This window comes from Aotus nancymaae, unplaced genomic scaffold (genome assembly GCF_030222135.1).
Source record: "Aotus nancymaae isolate 86718 unplaced genomic scaffold, 86718_ANA_hifiasm-v0.15.2.pri h1tg000019l, whole genome shotgun sequence".
NCBI classification, from domain to species: Eukaryota; Metazoa; Chordata; class Mammalia; order Primates; family Aotidae; genus Aotus; species Aotus nancymaae.
This window is the reverse complement of record NW_026988431.1, coordinates 10,457,428-10,479,525: the sequence shown is the minus strand read 5'-3', so window position 1 is coordinate 10,479,525 and position 22,098 is coordinate 10,457,428. Positions and strand designations below refer to the sequence as shown.

General features: G+C 35.0%; 1 long non-coding RNA gene across 1 annotated transcript; it reads right to left on the bottom strand.

Moving 5' to 3' along the window:
• Positions 1-13,223: 13,223 nt before the first annotated feature.
• On the bottom strand, positions 13,224-18,511 carry LOC135275848 (uncharacterized). Its single transcript, XR_010343412.1, has 3 exons — positions 18,299-18,511; positions 16,554-16,650; positions 13,224-13,996 (listed from the first exon to the last, which is right to left on the bottom strand). It is a non-coding gene; the product is annotated as an uncharacterized LOC135275848 (long non-coding RNA).
• Positions 18,512-22,098: the final 3,587 nt, after the last annotated feature.

The window sequence follows — 22,098 nt, the reverse complement described above, 5'->3', positions numbered from 1 at the left end:
CCACTGCAGCTGTCTTAACATAAGACATGTCTGAGCAAATGCAACAGCTCCTATCTGTTCTTTCTGCGTCCAATTTTATCTTCCTACTGCTTTCCCAGAGCAGCTTGATCCTCTCAAAGTACAAATCAGATTATGTGTCTTTCCTGTTAAAAACCCTCCACTAGTGTCCCATAGCTGAGCTCCTCACCATGGCCTAGGAGGATACACAAGTAGTGACCACTTTCCAGATTTCTTACCAGTCTCACCTTGGTTGTGGGACTTTAGGCCCACTATTCTTCCACCCTGTGGAAATGCCTGGCCCCTTGAGTCCCAATGCCTGGGCACCAGCTCTTATTTTTGCCAAGAATGCAGAACTGGCCCCTTCCTGTGTGTAATTCAGGTTCTCAGCTCAAATGACACCTTCTCTACAGAGAGCCTTCCCTCATCATTCAGCTCATAAAGTGTCCAAACCCTTTCAACCTCTAGCACATTAACCCATTTTATATTGCTACTAAAATATCAATCACCATATAAAGTTATTTGTGTATAACTGTAGTCTCTGTCTCCCTAGCAGCTCCAAAAGAGCAGGGAGTTTATCTTCATTATAGCTGAATGCTTAATATTTAGAGCAGCACCTAACAATCAGTCAGGTCATGATAAATGTTTCAAATGGATAAATAAATCATAAGTCAATCCAAACTTTCTACTCCTCAATGTACTATTTGGGTGTCTCTGCTTTATGCTTATGTTGGCTGTGCTTTTTTTCCCTCAATTTTCTTTGCAATTTTCTTCTTGATCATTACATAAAATGAAAAAGTCACAGTTCATTTCCTGAATATTAAACATTTTATTGGCTTCAATATTACGCCTTTATAGAAAAAGCATAAATGAGAAAACATTCATGGAACAGCTTCTCCTATCTCTGGAATCACACCTCTCAACTCGAAGTACACCTGTGTACACACTTCCCTGCTTTTGGTTTTTACCACACTCCCTAACCTGGGTATTTCTTGGCCTGCTGTGATTTCCAGATGTTTACCATTCACTCGTCAGCTTTACCATCCTCATACTTTAGTTTTCCAGGGCTTCTTTTCCTCTTCAGTATCCTTTGTGACTTTTGTATGCTTTGTATAAACATGCATTATTTTAGCATCTCTGCAATCTGATAATAGGGGACATCATCAGAATTTTTCTTTCTCTCTTATCTGACTTTCTAGCTTTGACAGCATGGACTCACCTTTTGAAATAAATCTTAGGTTGTTAACATTGACGATTTGAACCAGATATCTTGGAGACGTAAGATATTTCACTAGATGTAATTCTGGGCTTAGTCGAGATATTAACTAACAGGATTGTTCCTATTTATTATCTTATTTATTATACAAACACCATCATGTAGCATTACACTGATTATGCATTATACATGTGCAGTTCTTTGGGTGAACATTTCACTTGGCTAGAGCTTGAAGAAAACACAGTGTTACTTTAAAGTATAAATGTTCCTAACTTAAATGTTCCTGAAGTGAATTAAATGGCAATTTTGTGCTATTCTAAAGAGAAAGGATTTACACCTACATTGTAAATTATAAAGCAAGCTGCAGCGTTCTTAGCACCCACTTCATGCTGTTTCTGTTAAGAATTCCCAGAAGGGCTGCTTAGAATATACTAGCGATTAAGTGAGTTACAGTACATTCTAAAAGATTTTATAATACCACAGAGAAATAAAAATAAATGCAAAAATATATTTAAATTGTAAAAATTGCTATTTAAAAATTAAAGTTATGATTTATTTGGTAGTTCATTTCTCATATCAACGTAGGATTTCTGCCCCCACTCCCTATTAAGAATGTTTCAGGAGGCAACATTTAATGGTGCAAACTCTCTTTTCCTGGGTAACCAAATATAAAATATCAACAGGCTGAGTATCACCCTTGACTCAAGTGTTTGTGATGTTTGCAAAATGATTAGACTGTCATCAAGCTGAAATATTGTTGAACTACCATGAAAGTGAAAATATTACTGCAACGAAGTACAAAATAAGAAATATATCATCCTTAACTCTTTTGTTTTTCAAATGGATACGAGAAAGAGTAAAGTTTTTTCTTTATTATAGAAGCACAGAGAAAAAGTCATTTCTTTGAAATCATTCTCCAACTCTCCTAGACTGCAGACCTTTGTCCGAATGTTGAAGTCCAGCTCATCTTTTAAGGCCAGGAGCAATGAGACTTAAGACACAGTGCCTACTGCAATTGATGCTTTCCTACATTTATCCTTTGGAAACTCTTTTCCTGTCCCTCTATCTCTTCCCCACTTGCACCTCTGTTTTTAAACAGCATTTTTAAATTATATTCATTACAATGTGTCTTTATTCTCTGTTATTTAATAGAATTCAAGGCAGGGACCTTATTTTGTTTATCTTGGTATTACATATGCCACCAGGGTATTTTCTTGTAACAGGTGCTCTGTGAAAGTTCGAATTGAATTTCATTGATTTGATCAACATTAGCTATCAATAAAATATCTCACAGCACTCAACGTAGCTCTATAGCTCATGACTATAGAGTTTTAGCAACAAATCAAGCATTAGTAATTACAGAATGTCTTTTATGCTGAAGGTACTACACCTGCAGAAAAGCAAAGACAAAGACATCTAATAAATTGCAAAGTCAGTAGTAATGATGGGAAAAAGTTGAGGTATAATGGACTTTAGACAAAACAATAAATAGCAAAACACACTTTATTTTTTTCCCCAAAACCTCCAGGATTTGCCTTATGGTGGTATGCATCTATAGTCCCAGCTACTCGGGATGTTGAGGTTGGAGAATTGTTTGAGCCCAGAAGTTTAAGACCAGTCTAGGCAATATAGTGAGACCTCACCTCAAACAAACAACTAAACAAAAAAACCACCACAAATCAAAGCCAGTAGGATTTAAAAGGAGGTTATGGGCACTCTCATTGTATCCAGCATTCTCTCTAGGTAGGATTGTCATCCGCTATTGAAATTTTAAGTAAAAATCCATTTTAAAAATCATACAACTCTAATACTTGTCTAGAAAACATAAATAATTTAGAGTACAGTAATTTCTCACTTAACGTAGTTGATAGGTTCTTGGTAACCGTGACTTTAAGCAAACCAACACATAATGAAACTAATTTTACCATAGGCTAATTGATATAAATAAAAGTTTACTTTCTATGGCATATTTCTGGTCACGAAAACATCACCAATCTTCTAAGGAATGACCAAAATACTCTTAGTATTAAACATTGAAATAAATGTCTACTATACGCACATTTAAGACAGGTTAAAAAAAAAAAAAGCAAGATCATTATGTAACCAATTATTCCAGTTCAGAGTCACAGTTGGCTGGAGCCTATCCCAGCAGCTCGGCACAAGGTGGAACCAATCTTGACCGGGATATCATTTTATCACAGAGTGCACTCACACCTACGCCCACACTCACTCAGATTGGGGCAATTCAGACACGACAATTCACCTAACATATCGTTGAGATATGGGAGGAAACCAGAGTACCTGGAGAAAACCCACACAAATGTGGGGACAATGTGCAAACGCCACACAGACAGTAGCACCTGCGGGAATCAATTATTTTCTCTCATCTTTATAAAGAAAGAACATTATTTGAGATCCTGCTGTATATTTTACATGAAGATAATGATGTTTTAACATTTTACTGCAGATAATTTAAAACACTCAAGTAGAGGGAATATGTATCTGTCATCCAGCTTAAACAATTACCAATATGTTTCATTTCATCAAAGTTATGACCAATATTGTTTCATTTACGTGATTATTGACTTCACTCCTTCTCATACTTCGAATTATTTTGAGACAAATCGCAGATACCATATCATTTTAACCATACAGTACATAATTGAGGGGGTTCTTCAAAATGTCTAAATAATTTAAAATAATGCACTACGAAGTCCAAATTCTCAAAGTGATGCACAATTCATTTTTCAGTGTTTATTTTATTGAATCAAGATTCCCTTGAGGTTTAGACATTAAGTATCTCTTTAATTCTTTCTCTCTCTATTTTTAACATTACATTTATGCAGGAGACAGCAAGAAAGGACCACAGAATGTTTTAGGTTTCCGGTACCAGAAGGAAGAGGTCATAGCAAGAGAAAAGGAAAGAAAGCAGGAAATGGACAGAGATTCAGGATCTAGCCCTGTTCATGTTGACCCATGCCCTGGAGACCTCTCTGTTCCTGGGGCTGTGCTTGGGAGTCTGACTGTCCTCTTTCTAGGTTTCTTCAGGGCCTGTTCCACTGGCTCCCTGGGCCCAGGATCATGCACTGGATGAGATTATTTCTGGGCAGTTACTCTGTTTTTCTTCAGCCATTTCTAAGGAAACACGATGGCACCTTTTCTTCCCCTCCTCTTAACTAGTTCTTGGTGCTGTTTCTTAACACCTCTTGTGTTCTCTGGCTTAAACTACTAAGTATGAGTAGAAGTATAAAAGCAGCACTGGTGTTTCCAGGTGGAGTAGGTTGGAAATTTGCATCTTCCGAAACCTCCCGTCTCCTGACATATCTTTTAAGTGTGTAGGTTCATCTTGCTTTTTCTTCATGCTGTTTAGTTTTTGAATAAACCAGGATGTTTGCTTTGTGGTTTCCCTCAACCAAGTGATTTTTTTTTCACTATGTTTCCATGGTATTAACATGTTCTTGTATTCTGTATCCTATGAATCAGGGGGTAGCTGTAGAATCTTCACCAGGTTCAGATTTGAGATTTCGGCAAGAATACTTCTTAGGCCATATTGTGTACTGCCAGCAGGGGACACATCACATGTGGTTCTTACTTTTTTTGGTGTGTGATCTTAGTTGCCATCAGTATTTACAGACTATAGTCAATATTTCATTAGGCTTATGCCTGTAATCTCAGTACTTTGGGAGGCCAAGGCAGGTGAATCTTCTGAGGTCAGAAGTTCAAGATCAGCTTGACCAATATGATGAAACCCTGTCTTTATCAAATATACAAAAATTAGGTGGATGTGGTGGTGAGCACCTGTAATCCCAGCTACTTGGGAGGCTGAGGCAGGAGAATAGCTAGAACCCAGGAGGCGGAGGTTGCGGAGAGCCAAGATTGTGCCATTGCACTCCAGCCTGGGTGACAGAGCAAGACTCTGTCTAAAAAAAAAAGAAAAGAAAGAAAAAACAAAAAAATTAACATTCTAATTCTATTAGTCTATCTTTGCTTAGTAGTTGAAATAATTTTCTAAATAAAAACTTCCCTTATCTACCATTTGGTTGTAGGAAAGGCATAAAGTATATTTAAAATTTTCCCTTTATTTCCTGGTTATGAAAATAATGATTTAGTCCCATAGTATCTGCCAAAGATGACTGATGAATTATTTTCTTTGTATCGTTCATGAACTCACAGATTTAAGTATAGTTGATGTTCATCAATGCATCACATAGTTATTATTCTACTAATACTCCAACATCCCATCTTTGGCAAGTGAAAAATTCTTTAGTTGGCTGCTGAATGTTTTTGAAATGATCACAGTAGACTTTTTCCTTTTGCTTGTAGCAAGATGTTTCAGGAACCAGCGATTTCTTCAGAAGAAGTAGCCATTTCTTAAAAAAAAAAAAAAAAAAAAAAGTCAAAGTATTTGGCTGTTTTATTTTTCCCAAGTAGCCAGTTCCTGTAAAGTATTTGGCATCAGTAGAAATAACTTGAATAATGTATATTTTAAAGGCAAAATTAATGTTAAAAATGAAACAAAACAAAAAACCTTAAAAAATAATTCAGAGTTTTGATTTCTGGCAAGATGTGGTAACAAGGAGATTTACTCTTTTACCTGAAATTACTAAAACAATAGCAAAAAAAAAAAAAGGTAATCTATATAAAACAATGGTTTTCAATACATTGGACAATAGGTAATGAAGCTCTCTGAGAGATGGGAAACCAACTAGGTGAGCCCTGTGATTGCCCAGCTTCTTGGGCACTGTACAGGGCAGAGGACCCAGGAGGAATGTGACAGTCTATCTTTGTTGAGAACTTGAGTAAAGCTGGTTAAACTTCACAGAGAAGAACTTCAGAGAGGAGGCAACTTCAAAGAGGAAGAAGTCTGAGATCTGTAGATGGGTCTCTTTGAATGCTGAGAACTGATTAACAAGGTCATTGGAAGAAATGACCCAATACTGGGGATAGGACCTCTGCAAAGATCAAAGGGAAGAATTTCATAAACCAGCCCAGTGCTGGCATCAGTGCCATTCTGAGCGGAAACCTTCATTATTCATACAGAGGTGAGCCAAGATTGTGCCATTTCACTCCATGCAAAGGTGGCTTGAGTGTTAAGAATTATTATTATATGCAGAGGTGGCTTGAGTGCTAAGAAAGGTTTTGCTACAGTAATGGGGAAAAATTAATTCTAAAATAAATGCTGGTCTGCCTCAGCCTAACAAACTTAAATTTAAGATCTGAAACGATCAAACTGTTTTCCCAAAACAAAGCTGAAAAATATTTGCACGAATGAATACAAACTTTTTGAACATATAGCAAAGTAAAATTCACAATGTCTGGAATCCAATAAAAAATTTACTAGGCATGCAAAAAAGCATAGAAACATGACTGACGATTAAAACAAAAATTAATCAACACATATTGACACAGATGATGGAATTTGTAGACAAAGACATTAAAAGAATACTATAATTGAATTCTAGATGTTTAAGAAGCAAGGGAAAAGACTAAACATGCTAAGGAGAAAAATTAAAGATATAAAATATAGATCAAAACCAAATTTCTGAAGATGAAAATTATAATATCTGAGATGAGGAACACACTAGTGGAATGAGTAGCAGTTTATACATTGGGGAAGAAAAGACTAGTGAAGATAAAGGCATGACCATTGAAACCACTGAAAATAAAGACATGAAAAGACAAACAAACAATAACCAGAACATCCTGCAAATCAGTGAGGTATAGGAAAAATTTAAGCAGTCTAATATATATGTAATTGGAGTCTCTGAAACAGGGGAATAGGGCAAAAACACATTTGAAAACATAATAGCTAAGATATTTTTAAAGTGGATAAAATTATAAACTTGCAGATCCAAGAAGAAACCAATCCCATGAACACAAATCCTGGAGAAAATTACACTAAGAGCTATCATAATCAAATTGATTAAAAGTAGTGAAAAAAAAATTGAAAGCAACCAGAGAAAATATGTTACATTTAGAAGAACCAAAGATAATGGAAACAAATTTCTTGTCAAAAATGGTGCAATCTAAAAGACTGTCAAGCAACATTTTTGAGATACAGAAAGAAAAGAACTGAAAGCCTAGAACTATTTACCAAGCCAAAAAAAATTTTTCCAAAAGGAAGGCCCTGTGCTTTTTCAGACATACAAAAGCTGAAAGAATTTATTATAGCAGACTTGCACTGTAAGAAATGTTAAAGGAAGTTCATGAAGTAAAAGAAAAATCATGCCAGATGGAAATCTGGGTGTACAAAGAATGAATAGCATAAAAATAGTAAAAGATAATTAACTTTTAAGCAAAAAATAGCAATGTACTGTGGGTTTTATAACACTTGTGGAAATAATATATAGATAGCAATAATAAAAAGGCTAGAAGAGAAGAAACCAAAGTGTACTAGTTAAGGCTCTTATTTGATGTGCGAAGCAGTAAAATACCACTTACGGGTAGATCGTTATGTTAAAGGATGTGTTCCATAAACTCTAAGGCAATGAATCAAATAACAATAGTTATAGAAATAAATAAACAAAGGAATAAAATGGAATTATGAAAATCCAAAAGAAGGTAGTAAAAGAGGGAAAATAAGCCAAAACCAGAAAACAAAAGGAGGAATAGTGACGTTAAGCCTACCTTATCATGAATCTTATGAAATAAAAGTGGTCTTAATATCCAATTAATAGATCATCATATTGGATTAAGAAAAGCATGACTCACTCAAATGCTACACAAACTCCCACTGTAAATATGAAGAACCAAATACGCTGAAAGTAAAAGGCTGACAAATGATATACCATGGTAAGATTAATGAAAAGAAGGCTGGAGTGGCTATAAGGTAGATTTCAAAAAGGTAATCAAAGTTGAAAAGAGTAATTTCAAAATAATAAAGAAGTCAATAAGCAAGAGTGCATAGCAATTTTAAACATTCATACACTGAATAAAAAAGCATCACAATACATGAAGTACAAAAAAATAAAAGGAACTATAAGAAAAGCATAAAAATCCACAATTGTAGCCAGCAATTTCAATAACCTTTTCTCAATAATTAATAGAACTCCTAGAAAAAAAATCACCCATCAATCAATTTAAATGAAAACTTACACATTTCAACAAATTTGACTCAATTCATATTATAGAGCATTCTACTTGACAACAGCAGTAAACACATTTTTTTTTCTTTTCATTTTAACATTTTACTTTAAGTTCCAGGATACATGTACAGAACCTGCAGGTTTGTTACATAGGTAAGTGTGCCATGGTGGTTTGCTGCACCTATTGGCCCATCCTCTAAGTTCTGTCCCCTCACTTCTCACCCCCTCAACAGGCCCTGGTGTGTGTTGTCTCCCTTCCTGTGTCCATGAAATACATTTTTTTTCAAGTGTGTATAAATATTTGCCAAAGTAGGTCATATTCTAAGTCATTAAAAAAAGTTTTCAATAAGTTAAAAAGTAACAAGTCATACAAAGTGTATTTTATGACCACACTTATATAAAACAAAGATATCTTAAAAATTCACAAGTATTGGAAACTAAATAATATACTTCTACATAACCCTTGAGTATAAAAGAAATAAAACAGCACATTAGAAAATATATTGGTCCAAATAAAAAGAGAAACACAACATATCAACATTTGTGGAATATGGCTAAAATAGTACATAGAGATAATGTTTTTAGCATTAGACACCCATATAACACAAGAAAAATATCTGTTTCTGTCTTAAGAATCCAGAGAAAATACAGCAAATAAAACCTGAGGTAAGCAAAAGAAGTAAATATAAAAATCAGGAGGTAGAAATCAATGAAATAGAAAACAGAAACACAATAAAGAAAAATAATTAAACACAAAATCTGACTTTTCATGTGGTAAATAAAATTGATAAACCACTAGCCACACTGATCAGGAACAAAAAATAGAAAACATAAATAAAAGAAGGGACTAATATCGGAAATGAGAGAGGTGTCATCACTCTAGACTACATAGATATCAAAAGGAAAATAAGAGGATAGTATAAGAAACTTCATGGCAATAAATTTGACAACGTAGTTGAAATGAATAAATTCCTTGAGAGTTACAAATTACCAAACCTCTCCCAATATAAATAATTTGAATAAACAGGTCCATTAAATAAATACATTTCTGGTTAAAAATTATCCCATGTTTAGGTTGCTCCATTGAGGATGTCTACCAAATATTTTAGGAAGAGCCAATGTCAATTTACATGACTTTTTCCATAAATTGAAAAGGATAGAATGTTTTCCAACTCATTTTATAAAGCTGACATTACTCTTATTCCAGACCAAAGCCATTACAACATTAAACAATATCCCTCATGAAATTTGACAAAAACATTTTTAACAAATTTTTAGTAATTCATATCCCTCAAGTATGTGAAAAGGATAATACATCATGATCAGATGAACCTCACCTCAGGAATACTAAATTGGCTTAATATTTGAAAATTAATCAATGTAATTCACCATATTAATGGACAACCAAAGAGGGAAAACCCATACAATCACCTGAATAGACACAGAAATTGTTTTTGAAAGAATCCAACATTCATTCCTTATGTAAATTCTTAGCAAACTTGGAATAGAAAGGAACCTCTTCAATCTGATAAAGGGAAAAACTAAATATTTTCACCTAAGATTTGAAGCAAAGCAAGGGTATCTATCTACTCTGAACAGTTCTACTCAATATTTTATTGGTCCATGCAGTAGGGGATATGCAATTTGGATTGGATGGGAAGAAGTAAACCTGTGTTCAGTTGAAGATCACATAATGGCCTATGTAGTAAACCTCTCTAAAACTAATAAATGAGTTTAGCAACTTTGCCAGATACCATATCAATATGTTGATCAATATTTCTATAAATTAATAATGAATAATCAGAAATTCTAATTTTAAAATCTTTTTAATAGTATCAAAACTATGAAAATGTTAATAATAAATCTGACAGTTATGCAAGACCTCCACAAAGCATTTCTGAGTTACCATTTGGTATCCATTCCCACCAGCAGTTTGGCAGTTTCTTAAGTTAAAAGTCCACCTTCCGTGGGAGCTACGATTTCACATTCATTTTTTTGTAGAGAAATGTAGGTATATGTCCATACAGACTTCAACTTGAATGTTCAAGCAACTTTATTTGTAACAGACAAAACTGGAAACAGACTAAAGTTCAATAAGCAAAAGAATTAACTCGTATGTTCATAAAATGTATACAAATCAGCAGACTATTGATATATGCTACAGCATAGATTAAGTGCAATATAGTTATTCCAAGTAAAAGAAGCCAGACAAAAAAAAAGCAGTACATCCTATATGATTTCATTTATATATAATTATGGAAAAAAAACTAATTTGAAGTGAAAGATACATATCAATGTTTTCTGGGGACTGGTAAGAGGGATAGGAGGAGGAGGTTTCAAAGGAACAGGGGAAACTTTTGGGGCTGACGAATATGTTCATTATTGTCTTCCTTATGAGATGATTTCAGGGGTAATACAAATGTCAAAATTTATCAAATTGTATATTTTTAATATGTGCAGTTTATTGTATAATGTCAATTATACCTCAATAAAACTGTTAAAATTACTCACAATCTCACCAGTAAGAGATAATTACCACTAACCTAGTAGTATATTCCTCAGTGTGTACAGGAACCATACAAAGATGATATTTGATAAACTACTTTCATCTTCTGGCAATGCATCACAAATACCTTTGTAAGTATACCATGTTAGAGATAACTTTGCCAGTGATTATACAGAGGCTTAAAACGTTGTTCCCTCTTATTACTTACGAATCCACAGCTGAAAAGAGCTCTACACAAATTGTTTATACTTATTTATGTTTTCATTTATTTTTAGTAGCAAAAACCAAGAAAGAAACCATTTTTTCTTATTGATAAGAAAAAATGGAAATATAGTTTAGTAGTTGTGCATTGGCACAATGCAATATTGTTAAGCAATTTGATATTTCTAACAAGTTGGGACAATACTTCTTTTATAATATTTAATGTAAAATTTAGGTTAAAATCCACCATTGATGGTTGGAAGTACAAGAGATAACATTTAAAAGAGTGACAAAATGTAAATTAGTATGACACTTGGATACTCTGATACAAGTATAGCAAAAAATTAGCTGGGCGTGATGGTGTGTACCTGTAGTCCCAGCTACCCGGGAGGCTGAGGCAGGAGAATTGCTTGAACCCGGGAGGTGGAGGTTGTAGTAAGCCGAGATTGCACCACTGCACTCCAGCCTGCCACTTGGCGACAGAGCAAGACACTCTGTCTCAAAAAAAAAAAGAACAACTATAAAATATTGTGTCTTCATTTCCATACTTGGCTGTGTAAGTTCTTACCAAAAATTGTATCTAACACTGAACTTCATAATTTCAAAAAAAAAAAAGGCTAGAATATTTGTATTCAGCAACAAAAATAATTCAAAATATAAACATTCAACATTACCAGAAAAAGTTAAAGAGATTAGAAAAGTTTAGCCTGCAGATGCCAGACAATGTACATTACTTGTACATGAAGAAATATCTTTGGGCACATATTATCTTCATTTTATTATTATGTAAACTTAAATATAAGTATATATGACTTAAATACATATATAATTAAAAATAATTATAAATATACTTAAGCATAATTTTTAAAATACTCATTGGATATGTGCACCATGAATGACAGAACCATCATCAAGGTTTTTATAGAACAAAATTTCCATTTAACATTATTAGACATCTTGTTGCCAGTTTGCTTTTGTTGCTGCTGAAGATCTGGACTTGAGATCTGCTGTAGCTGCCTTTTTTCTTTTTCTTAAATAAGAATATGTTGGTCCTGGAAAGGACATCAGAGATTGCCTGTTTCGATACCTGAATTTAATGGTGAGTAAACTATTGTGAAAAGATATCAAAACTCACAGCACTAATTATTGGGAAGAATTGAACTCAGATTTACTTACTCCCGATATACAGTCACCCTCATCTAGAAAACAAATTATTACAATCTGTTTTGTAGTGAATTGTTCACTTTAAGCAGCTACTCTTTTGGTGAGACAATTCTTCTGAAGATAGATATGTAATTGTTTGTTCTAATAAAATGGGGTTGCTGAAGGTCCTGCCCAAATTATTCTATTGGCAATCTTACTAATTAGCACAATCTTGGTTCTGAAGTCCAGAATCCTGAACTCAAAAGTCCATTGATTATCCCTTATCAGTTCTCAGGGCTAATAAGTGAACTCAGAAAATACTGTGTTTTCACTACATTTGCCACCATGCTGGGCACTGGCAGCATCATGGGTGAATAGTGAGTCAGACACACCCACTCTGGCCTAAAAGCGTACACGGCTGAAATGCACACCAGAGTGACGACTTGGTGATTAGTCAACATAGGGACAATAAGAACATTTTCTCACCTTACTAAATCCGCAAGAGAAGCTAAGGATAACCTGGCAATGCCAGTTTGCCCTAGGGACCCCCAGGCTTTTTCTGTGCTTCTATAACTGATCAACCTCCTTGTTAGTAAAATAGTCTATCTTTAGAAATGTTCATACATTTAATTCAGCCTTAGTCAAACCCCACAGGCCTAGGAGTCATTCTGTTCCTATGAGGCAACTTGACTTCTGTTCTGCTGTACTTTGATCTCTCAGTTTAACCCTCAGAGCCAGTCTTAGTATCTCATTTCCAGGTTCTTGGGGGCATCCTTTTGTACCCTCCTGAATTCATAACTTTCAGAAAGAGTTTTAACTCTTTTTCTATTTCTCTTAAAGAAAGAGCTTCTGAAATACACATTTTAACACATTCCTTTTACCATTACTCTATGTGCTCAGCTGTATAACAATGATGGTGTTTCAATACTCTCAATTCTGTCAAGAGCTGTTAGTGATGATTAGGACAGTGGATATTGCTACTGTAGTAGCTGCTTTTAGCCTGTAAAAATAGGTAGAATTTAGGCAGTAATTTTACAGTAATTAAATGAGAAATGAATACTCTTGAATCTTTTATGATTACCATTGTAGCTTTATTGAGACTCAGGATTTACATATGCTTTGGGCAAAAGAGCCAATTAAGTAATAGAGAAAGAAAATGAAATTACTTTTCATTCTGGATAACCAAATAGATGCTTTTTAATTTTCTTTTTAAAAGAATTTCTTTTAAAGCAAACTTTAAAATCTACAGTTTTTTTCAGGAAGAGTCTTGAGTCATCTGGTTTAGCCTCCTGTCTCTAAATATGTCTATGCTCACAAAACTATTTTTGAAGATTTAGAGATGAAGAACTCAGAATGTCCTTTGTATATTGTTTTTAGGTTCAATTTCGTATATGGTCCTTAGGTCTAACCAAACTCTCTCTTGCTTTGGTTATATTCTGTACTCTTTTCAGTTTTCCTTGGAGGAGAACAGTCAATCTTCAATTCCTGTAATAGTGCTGATTGCACTGAGAAAAATTTGAGAGTTGTTTTCTAGTCCTCTCTTTTTGTTAGTAAATAGCCCTGGTTTCCTCCTCTTTCCAGATAAGTAACACTTTTCTATCCCCATAATCATTTTCACTGCTCTGGGCCCCCTTAGATTACAGAGATAGACAATGGAGACAATTCTTGAGAAGAGATGGCTGCCTTAGGGTACCTAGAAGGCTGACTTCTGAGCAATGAACACCTAGTTCCATGAACATATCACAGTAGCACCAGACTTTTACAATAACACCATTAGCAGTTGGGATGATTTCTGCTCCAGCCTTTTCCTGTTGCATCTGGGCCTCTCTAGCCTGCTTCCGTCTTGTTCTGAAGACAAAGAACAAAAGCCATGAAGTTGGAAAAGCCAATTTTATGTAAGCCAATTTTTTGTCAGTGTATATTAAAAAAAGCCAAAAGAAGAAACTCAATAGCTCATCTAATCTCTGGAAATGGAGGCCTGGAGAAAAGAAATTTCCCCTATTTGCAGGGCTACCGTGGTGGCGATATGGATACATGAACTCATCTCTTCTGATTGGCAAGCCAGTGTTTGTTTTTCATCATCATACAATGTATTTCAGATCCTTACTTATGTGTCATTTGCCTCAGGAATTATTATTTGATATTGATTCCAATCTCAGCCCTCTTGGATAATTACTCAATATCCAATAGCTTAGAATGGACCAGATTTAAGAAATTTGGGAGTATTCTTAATGTTCACTTACGTAGTGAACAATCCTTAAGCTTTGGTACGATTTGGTTTTGGTTGTGGCAGAAGAGGGTAGAAAAAAATCAAGGCTTATTGAAAGATGTACTGTCATAGGAATGGAAGTATTAGGTGCTTTGAAACACTGAAGTTTCAGATGAAGACCTGGTCATCTCTTCATTATTGAATTCCAGAAATCATCACAAAACTCTTTCAACTGAAAGGTATCTCAGCAATGTTAGGTCCATGAACTGAGAATCACTGTGCATGAGAGGACACTGCATCATGATTAGATAGTTGTTATAAACTAGTGCTTCTCGGCCTGGGCTGCACATGGAAGCTTTAGAAATCATTGCACTCTAACCACACCTCAGACCAAGTAACCCAGAATCTCTAGAGGTGAGGTCCAGGCATCGATATTTTACAAAGCTTCCATGTACTCAAAGTTGAGAACTGCTCATTGTCATAAAATGCAAAGTACTTTTGGCAGTTTTAATATCTCCTTTATAGTTTACCTTTCCCCCATTTTTGACTTAGGCAACACTATCCTCATTGATTACAAAAGGGTAACATTTTTCAGAACCATAATTTATGATAGTTTAAATCCTAATGTAAATATATTATATATATATAATTATCTTTCACTAATTAATTTAACGTTTACTTATTGTGCCTACATTGAGCCAGAAAACATTTTCATTGCCAAGCATTGTACTGGTAAATAAAACTTACAGAAAGTGCTCGAAATGAAGTGATAGAGAAATACTAGGGATGATGGGACTAGTTGGAAAATATTTCTATATGGAATGCCTCTTTGAGGAAGTCACAGTTAAAAACACATTAGGAGGAAGAGAAGAGAATATTATTAGGTTAATTTACTAGTTCCAGAAAGGCCACTGTATGCTAGAAAATGCAGCTATAAAGATATACAAGATGTGGTTTCTGTCTTCTAGAAACTCACAGCTTCGTAGAGAAGGTAAATAAGTACACTAATAATTAAATACAACAAGACAGATATTAATACAGGAATGTACCAACTGCCATGGGACCACAGGGTCAAACAAAGTTTCAGAAGATAATCTTGGAAAAATATAGAGAGCTTCATGAATATGCACAGGCTCTGTACACAGGGCTGTGTAAATCTTCCAATTTTAGCACATGTGCTAAAACACCTGCTCTTTCCGTGTTGTTATGTTTGATCCTGGGATGGAAAGTGATTGTAATTTTCTCTCATTAACTCCTCTTTATAACATTTCATATGTGTATAGATACACATAGGCCTATGTCTCTAACAAGTAAAAAATAATTATAATGAATCTCTAGGTCTATACTTGAGAGGGGGGAAAAGGACTTATTTTTATGAATAGAAAAAGCTCAACATGTTTTAAGTTGATGGCTGAGGAGTTTATGTTTGTCAATGTAACCATATCCAGTTTAGTAAAAGTTTATATGAATTCAGTCATCTGAAAGTTTTATTTTTTCCCAAGTTTAGAGTTCCAAATATTTGATCACCAAAGTACTGTGATAATTGCTTCTTTCTAAAAACATCTAGCACCTACAGCTCTGATTTTTTTTTTTTTTTTTTTTTGGCTTTACTGATGGCTTGGATATGGATAGGGCAATAAATTACTTATAAAATCACCCTGCAGGCCAAGGGACTATTACTCCAATTGGATCTTTATGCTGTTAGGGTGTCCTTAGTGGGTCTTTCCTCACAGTAAATGATATAGTCTAGATACCAGAAGGATACTATTCTTTAGTGTTCAAATAATTAGACCAATAGTGAGGTTAACAAAAATAAATTTAACTTGTTGAGCAAATGACCCCCTTATGATCCTTTTTATCTAGTTGTCCAATGCATTTTCTATGAGAAATAATGAATCGTCTCTTTCTAGGCATCATAAATTCCCCTATATTTTTAACTGAGCTCTAGCTCTCATTTTCCCGGGTTTCTGTTTTTGTGCCAGATACTGTTGTCTGCTAATTCTATTGCTCGATTTTCACAGAATGCCAGTTTTTTTTGGTGTGGTTTCAATGTATGCGGCTAAAATCCACACAACTTTCCCAGGTTCCCTTATAATAAAGGATGTTCATATGATAGTAAGGAAGTGGAACTCAGTAGGTGACACTGCTGGCATAGCTGTTATTTTCTCAATAAAACACAGATTTGTGAGTACATACCTTTTGCCCTTCACCTTTCACCACTGCTTTTCTGGAGAAAAGGACTGATGACCAGTGAGGGGAGTCATCTTGCAACCATGGGGGCTGAGGCCACATTCTAAAGAGAATGAATTAGAGTTAGATGATGCTTCATTCTATAATGACTTCCTTGATCCACCATATGAGAGCTGGACTGCTCAACTCTGGACTTCTTAGTCTATGTAAGCAATAAGCCCCAACTGAGTTGTTTCATTGAGGACAAATTTTGTTACCACTAACTGAAGGCATTGATAACTGATAAACTACTTTTCATTTTGTCTAGGTCAACATTTCAATATTATGGAAAAAGAGATTTTGGAGTGAAACATACTTGAATTAAAATTCCAATTCTGCTTCTTATTGGCCATGTGATGTTAGGCATGTTATTTTACTGATCTGAGTTAGTTTTCTTATATGTAAAACAGAAATAGTAATACCTTGTTTTTAAAATTATTACAATATTAAAAGAGATTGTATATATCAAGGCATTTTAAAATAGTGTTATCCAATAAATATCCTTTCTGGCATCATGTTCTGAAAAATGATTATTGTTGTCATCCACAAATATCTGTTAATTCTGTACTATATAAAGCTCTCCACTTGAAACATACTCACTCTAAATTCCTAAAATTCTATCTCATGGCACAATATAAAGCACAGAAACTAAACTACGAATAAATGAGCCCTTGTTTTCTCATAAACAAGAGTTGCAAAAAATAAAATATAGATCTTAACATTTGTTTTATTAAAGTAGGGCTGCTTGATTTATATTCTGTCCTTAATCTCTATTTTCCTGAAATTGACATTAGAAAAATATCCATGGGGAAATAAATGAATGAATATTGGCTACAACAACACACAAAATAATAGATTTTTAAAATGAAATAAAATAATTTCTGTTAGAATAGAGTAAAAGTCTCTTCACCTTAGGAGGCAGAAAGCCAGGAAGAGAAGTAAGGAATTTGGACTCCAGAACACTTGGGTTCTAAATTCAGTTTTATCACTTACCAGCTAGCTGTGTGACTTCAGCCAGTTTCTAAGTTAGGAAGCTTCAGTATCTATTCAATGGAGCTATAGTAAATATTTAAAAAGATTACATATGTTACATATATGCTATAGTTTTTGGCACAAAACAGGTATTTAATTTTTAAAAAGCTGTTATTGTTTTAAATAAATATAACAGAAGAACAGATATTTATCCTATTATGTCCATGGGTCATCTTGAAGCAACTGTGCTGCTGGCCATAAAATCTCATATTACAGTGTGTTACAGAGCCAGTAGCTTTTCCAGAGTCACTTTATTACACTGTGCAAATTTACAATCCAGAAAGCCCAAGCTTGTTTTTGAGGCCATAATCAGCTACTGGTGAATATTACTAAAATATTGCAAATTGTTTCTAAATCCTTGACAATTGAAAAGTAGTTCAACACATGGAAACTCTTTAAAATGGTCTTCCTCTACCACAAATTGACAAGAAATGAGAAAATGACCTTTAGGAATCTTGAAAATAATTTATTTTTAAATTCCTTAGGCAGATATTTCTTTTCTATTAAAGGAAAAAAGGAAGGAGGGAAGGAAGGAAGGAAAGAAGGAGGGAAGGAAGGAAGAAGGAAGGAAGAAGGAGGGAAGGAAGGAAGAAGGAAGGAAAGAAGAAGGAAGGAAGGAAGGAGGGAAGGAAAGATGGAGGGATGGAAGGAAGGAAGGAAAGAAGCAGGCAAGCACTTACATCAGAAGTTGTTTGAGGGAAAATTGTCTACAGTGGAACTTCCCTAAAACATCTCTCTGCCTGTTGGGTGACTGAGAAGGTCTTCTCTGTACTGGGGATTCTGTACTGTACTGATGAGCCCACCTTTGCCAGTTTCTTGAAGGCAAATACCTGAAGGCAATCACTTGTCCATGGGTACAGGTGGAGGGAGCAAAAATAACATACACAGCTGAGTTTGTTCTACCCACTGCTACAAATGGTAAACAACCAAATGAAATGTTTTCTTCACCATTGTCATCAATTACGTATGAGAAAAGATTTTGTAGAATGCCTTAGAGAATCCAAATTATTAATGGCAAATTATGACATCATGCTAACAAAATTTAAAAAAATCATTAATGAATATGCTGACACACTGTTGTTATCCAAAATATGTGTCTATGAAGAATGCTACTGATAATCGTCATTTCTGCGAGAAAACCATCTGTCAGTGTGATATGATAGAATGCAGTTTTACTAGGCAGAGCACTTTTAATGATCTAACTAGAACTTTGAACGATGTGTTGGAGATAATGCATGCAGAGTATTTGTTGATGAATCAGATTCCAAGACGTTGTATAGCTCCCACACCCACCCACTCTCTTAAAAAAAGAAATGGGTGAGGATGAAATAATTTCTTTTTGAGATGCAGTAAAATGGATGGGATTTGTATGCAATCATTATTTTTCTTAGAGCTCTTTACTTTCCTAAATTGCAATCAAAATTATAGTAATTATACAGATTATTTTATTTTTGAAATGGTTATTTTTCTTAACACTTACAGAAGTTAATTTATTTTATTATTTATTTATTTTTATTGAGACAGTCTTGCTCTGTCACCCAGGCTGGAGTGCAGTGGCACAATCTCTGCCTCCAGATTTAAGGGATTCTCCTGCCTTAGCCTCCCGAGTAGCTGGGATTATAGGTGCACACCACTGGGCCTGGCTAACTTCTGTATTTTTAGTAGGTATGGGGTTTTACCATGTTGGACAGGCTGTTCTTGAACTCCTGACCTCAGGTGATCCACCCGCCTCGGCCTTCCAAAATGTTGAGAACCACCGTGAGTCACCGTGCCCGGCCTCAGAAGTTAATTTAGCCTTTGATAAAATAGAGCATTGCCGACAACACCATACTTTGTCTTTATATCTGCAATGGGAATGTGAACTGAGTGCAGTTATAAAGAGAAGAAGATAAACAGCTTCATAGAATTGCTATTGAACAAGGTCTTTGAGATGAACTAGAATTTGCTAAACAGAATACATATAAAGGGAAAATTCAGGCAGAAACAACAACATAGGCAGAGTCCTGGAACTGTGATCAAGAAGGGCATGTTCAGTGAATGGTGAGAAATTTCTTGTACATAGACTACAGAGGATAGGCAGAGAAGTGGAGAGACACAGTCAAGTAGGGGAAGAAAGACAGGTCTAGAAAGATAAATTGGAGACATATTATGTTATCATAGCTAATCATAACAGCATCAGTGACAATTTGATTGAATTTCTGTGAAAGAATTATTCACATATATATGAATAATCTATTGATTGGGAGTGATTAAGGTGGAGGGTAGAGCAGATGGGGACAAACCCTATGTTTTTGGGAGACTGGCTGGATTGTGGGGACAATTAGTCAAGAAAGGGAACAGTGAAGCAGAAGCAAGGTGAGGAAGAGAGATAACAAAATTCACTGCAGATACATTGAGTTAGAAATTTCTATGAGACACAAGGGGCATGTCTTATTTTAGGCTCACTACCTTTCTGACTCATCCTACTCAGAATCAATCAAGAAAATGTTGTTAGATTCATTTTCCAAGCTCTAAACCTGATGTCTGAAGCCAGGGGAAACCTTATGTCTTAAGTGAGGTGAACAAAAATGCCTATAAATACTAGGAATGTGGAATACATGAAGGACAAAAATCATTGAGAGTTTTAAGACTAATGACACAGAACATAAAAAGAAATATGGCTCTTGTCTCCCTCTGGCCCCAGGATTGGTGCAAGAGATGACTGGGTAGGAAGCAGGCTCAGGGCTCCTCAGCCATGCCTTTTCTCACTCTGTCAATCCTCCAGACTCCCTGGGGCATAGAGGGGTAAGTCAAAGACTGGCTTTAGAACCAGCAAAGGAGCTTCTACAAGTTATGGTTGCCTGAATCTAGACTTACTAAATGAGATACTTGGGTATCAGGATCAGGAGTATGCTTTAATATCTCTATAGGTAACAAAAATAACAACATTTATAATAACTAACACTTAGTGAACACTTATGGCAGTCCCTTTCTAAGTGCTATACATAGATTAACACAGTTAATCCACCTTACAACTTTGGAATTCTGAAAGAGTCGTTCGAAAGATTTAGCCACCAGTGAGGTAGTTTGCTCTAGCTCACTCACATCCACTTATCTTTGCCATAGAAGGTAAGTGACCTTGTGAACATTGTTTGCACATTTTTCTCATATGCTAAGAACCTATAATTGCTTAGTCATAACATAATTATTGTGGAAAGTAACCACATAGAATAATAACATATTGTAGATTTATAAGTGCTGCCGCCCTATTGTATTTTTACCAACATATTCAACAAGAAACACTTGTTCAAATGCCTGCTATTTATTGGACAGCATGCTAAGTGCTTAAGATAAAGAAGTAAAGTAATATATGGTCTCCCTGACCTGGAGGAATTAATAGAAAAAAAAAATACCAATCTTTCATTTCATTTGTCACCAACATTTATTCTTCTCTACAAATCTGTATCCCCAAAGGGTCCCATTTCTCTCATGTGACAATCCCATAGAGTTGAAGGTCCTTTAAGTCCTATGTTAATTCCTTGACCTATATCTATATCTATATATAATCTTTACATCACCCACATCACTGTAATGATGGCTCCTTCCTGGCTCCTGCTCCCAATCTCAAGCCCCAAGATATCTATAGAGGGGAATTCGAAATTACATCAAGTATAATAGAACCAGGTTGGGAAAGCTAGAACAATTAGAGTTCTAAAAGACAAATATTGACAGCAATCAAAGCCTAATCAGGCCAAGTAGCTAAATCAGTGAAAGGAATAACCAAGAAGCAGCAGGATTATGTAAAGCAAAGTTGGAAATGAAGATCTGGTGAGGCACAGTGGACCAGACACCCAAATAAAGGGGAGAGGTTCCTTAATCACAGAACGGAACTCCAGGACAAGGATTGGTGGGCAGGGGAGAATGAAAAGGTGTTGATGCTTTCTTTATTATGGCTTCATGTAAATACTATTCAGCTTTGATAACATATAAAAATTGGGGGAAAGGATAGAATGCCAAATTAGAAAGTGCGGATCCAAAAAGTATTTTGCAAAACTGGATATTTCAAATAAGAGTGACCAAATAGCAAAAAGCCAGAGTTGTCTCAGAGTGAAAGGCCACTAAAAATTTTCCTTTGTTTTTTTTCGCTATTTGCTCTTAATTAACTCTTAAGAGGGACAGATTGCTTTCAAAATATCATATAACAAGTAATCAGACTTTTACTATTGCAAAAATGTGGTTAGAATCCAATTGGAAGGTACCTTAGGAAAACAGATTTCATCTCCATATGATAATAATACAGTAGTTACATTTATTTATTCAGAAATATTAACTAAGTACCTCCTATAAGGCCAGGTTCTGCCCTAGGTGTTGAGGATATAGCAGTTAATATAACAGACCAAAATGTCTGCTCTCATAGAGTTTTCATTCTAGTGGGGTGAGACAGAAAATAAACATGAGTAATTTATCGAGTGGTTTGAGGGGTGAATAAGTGAGATGGAAG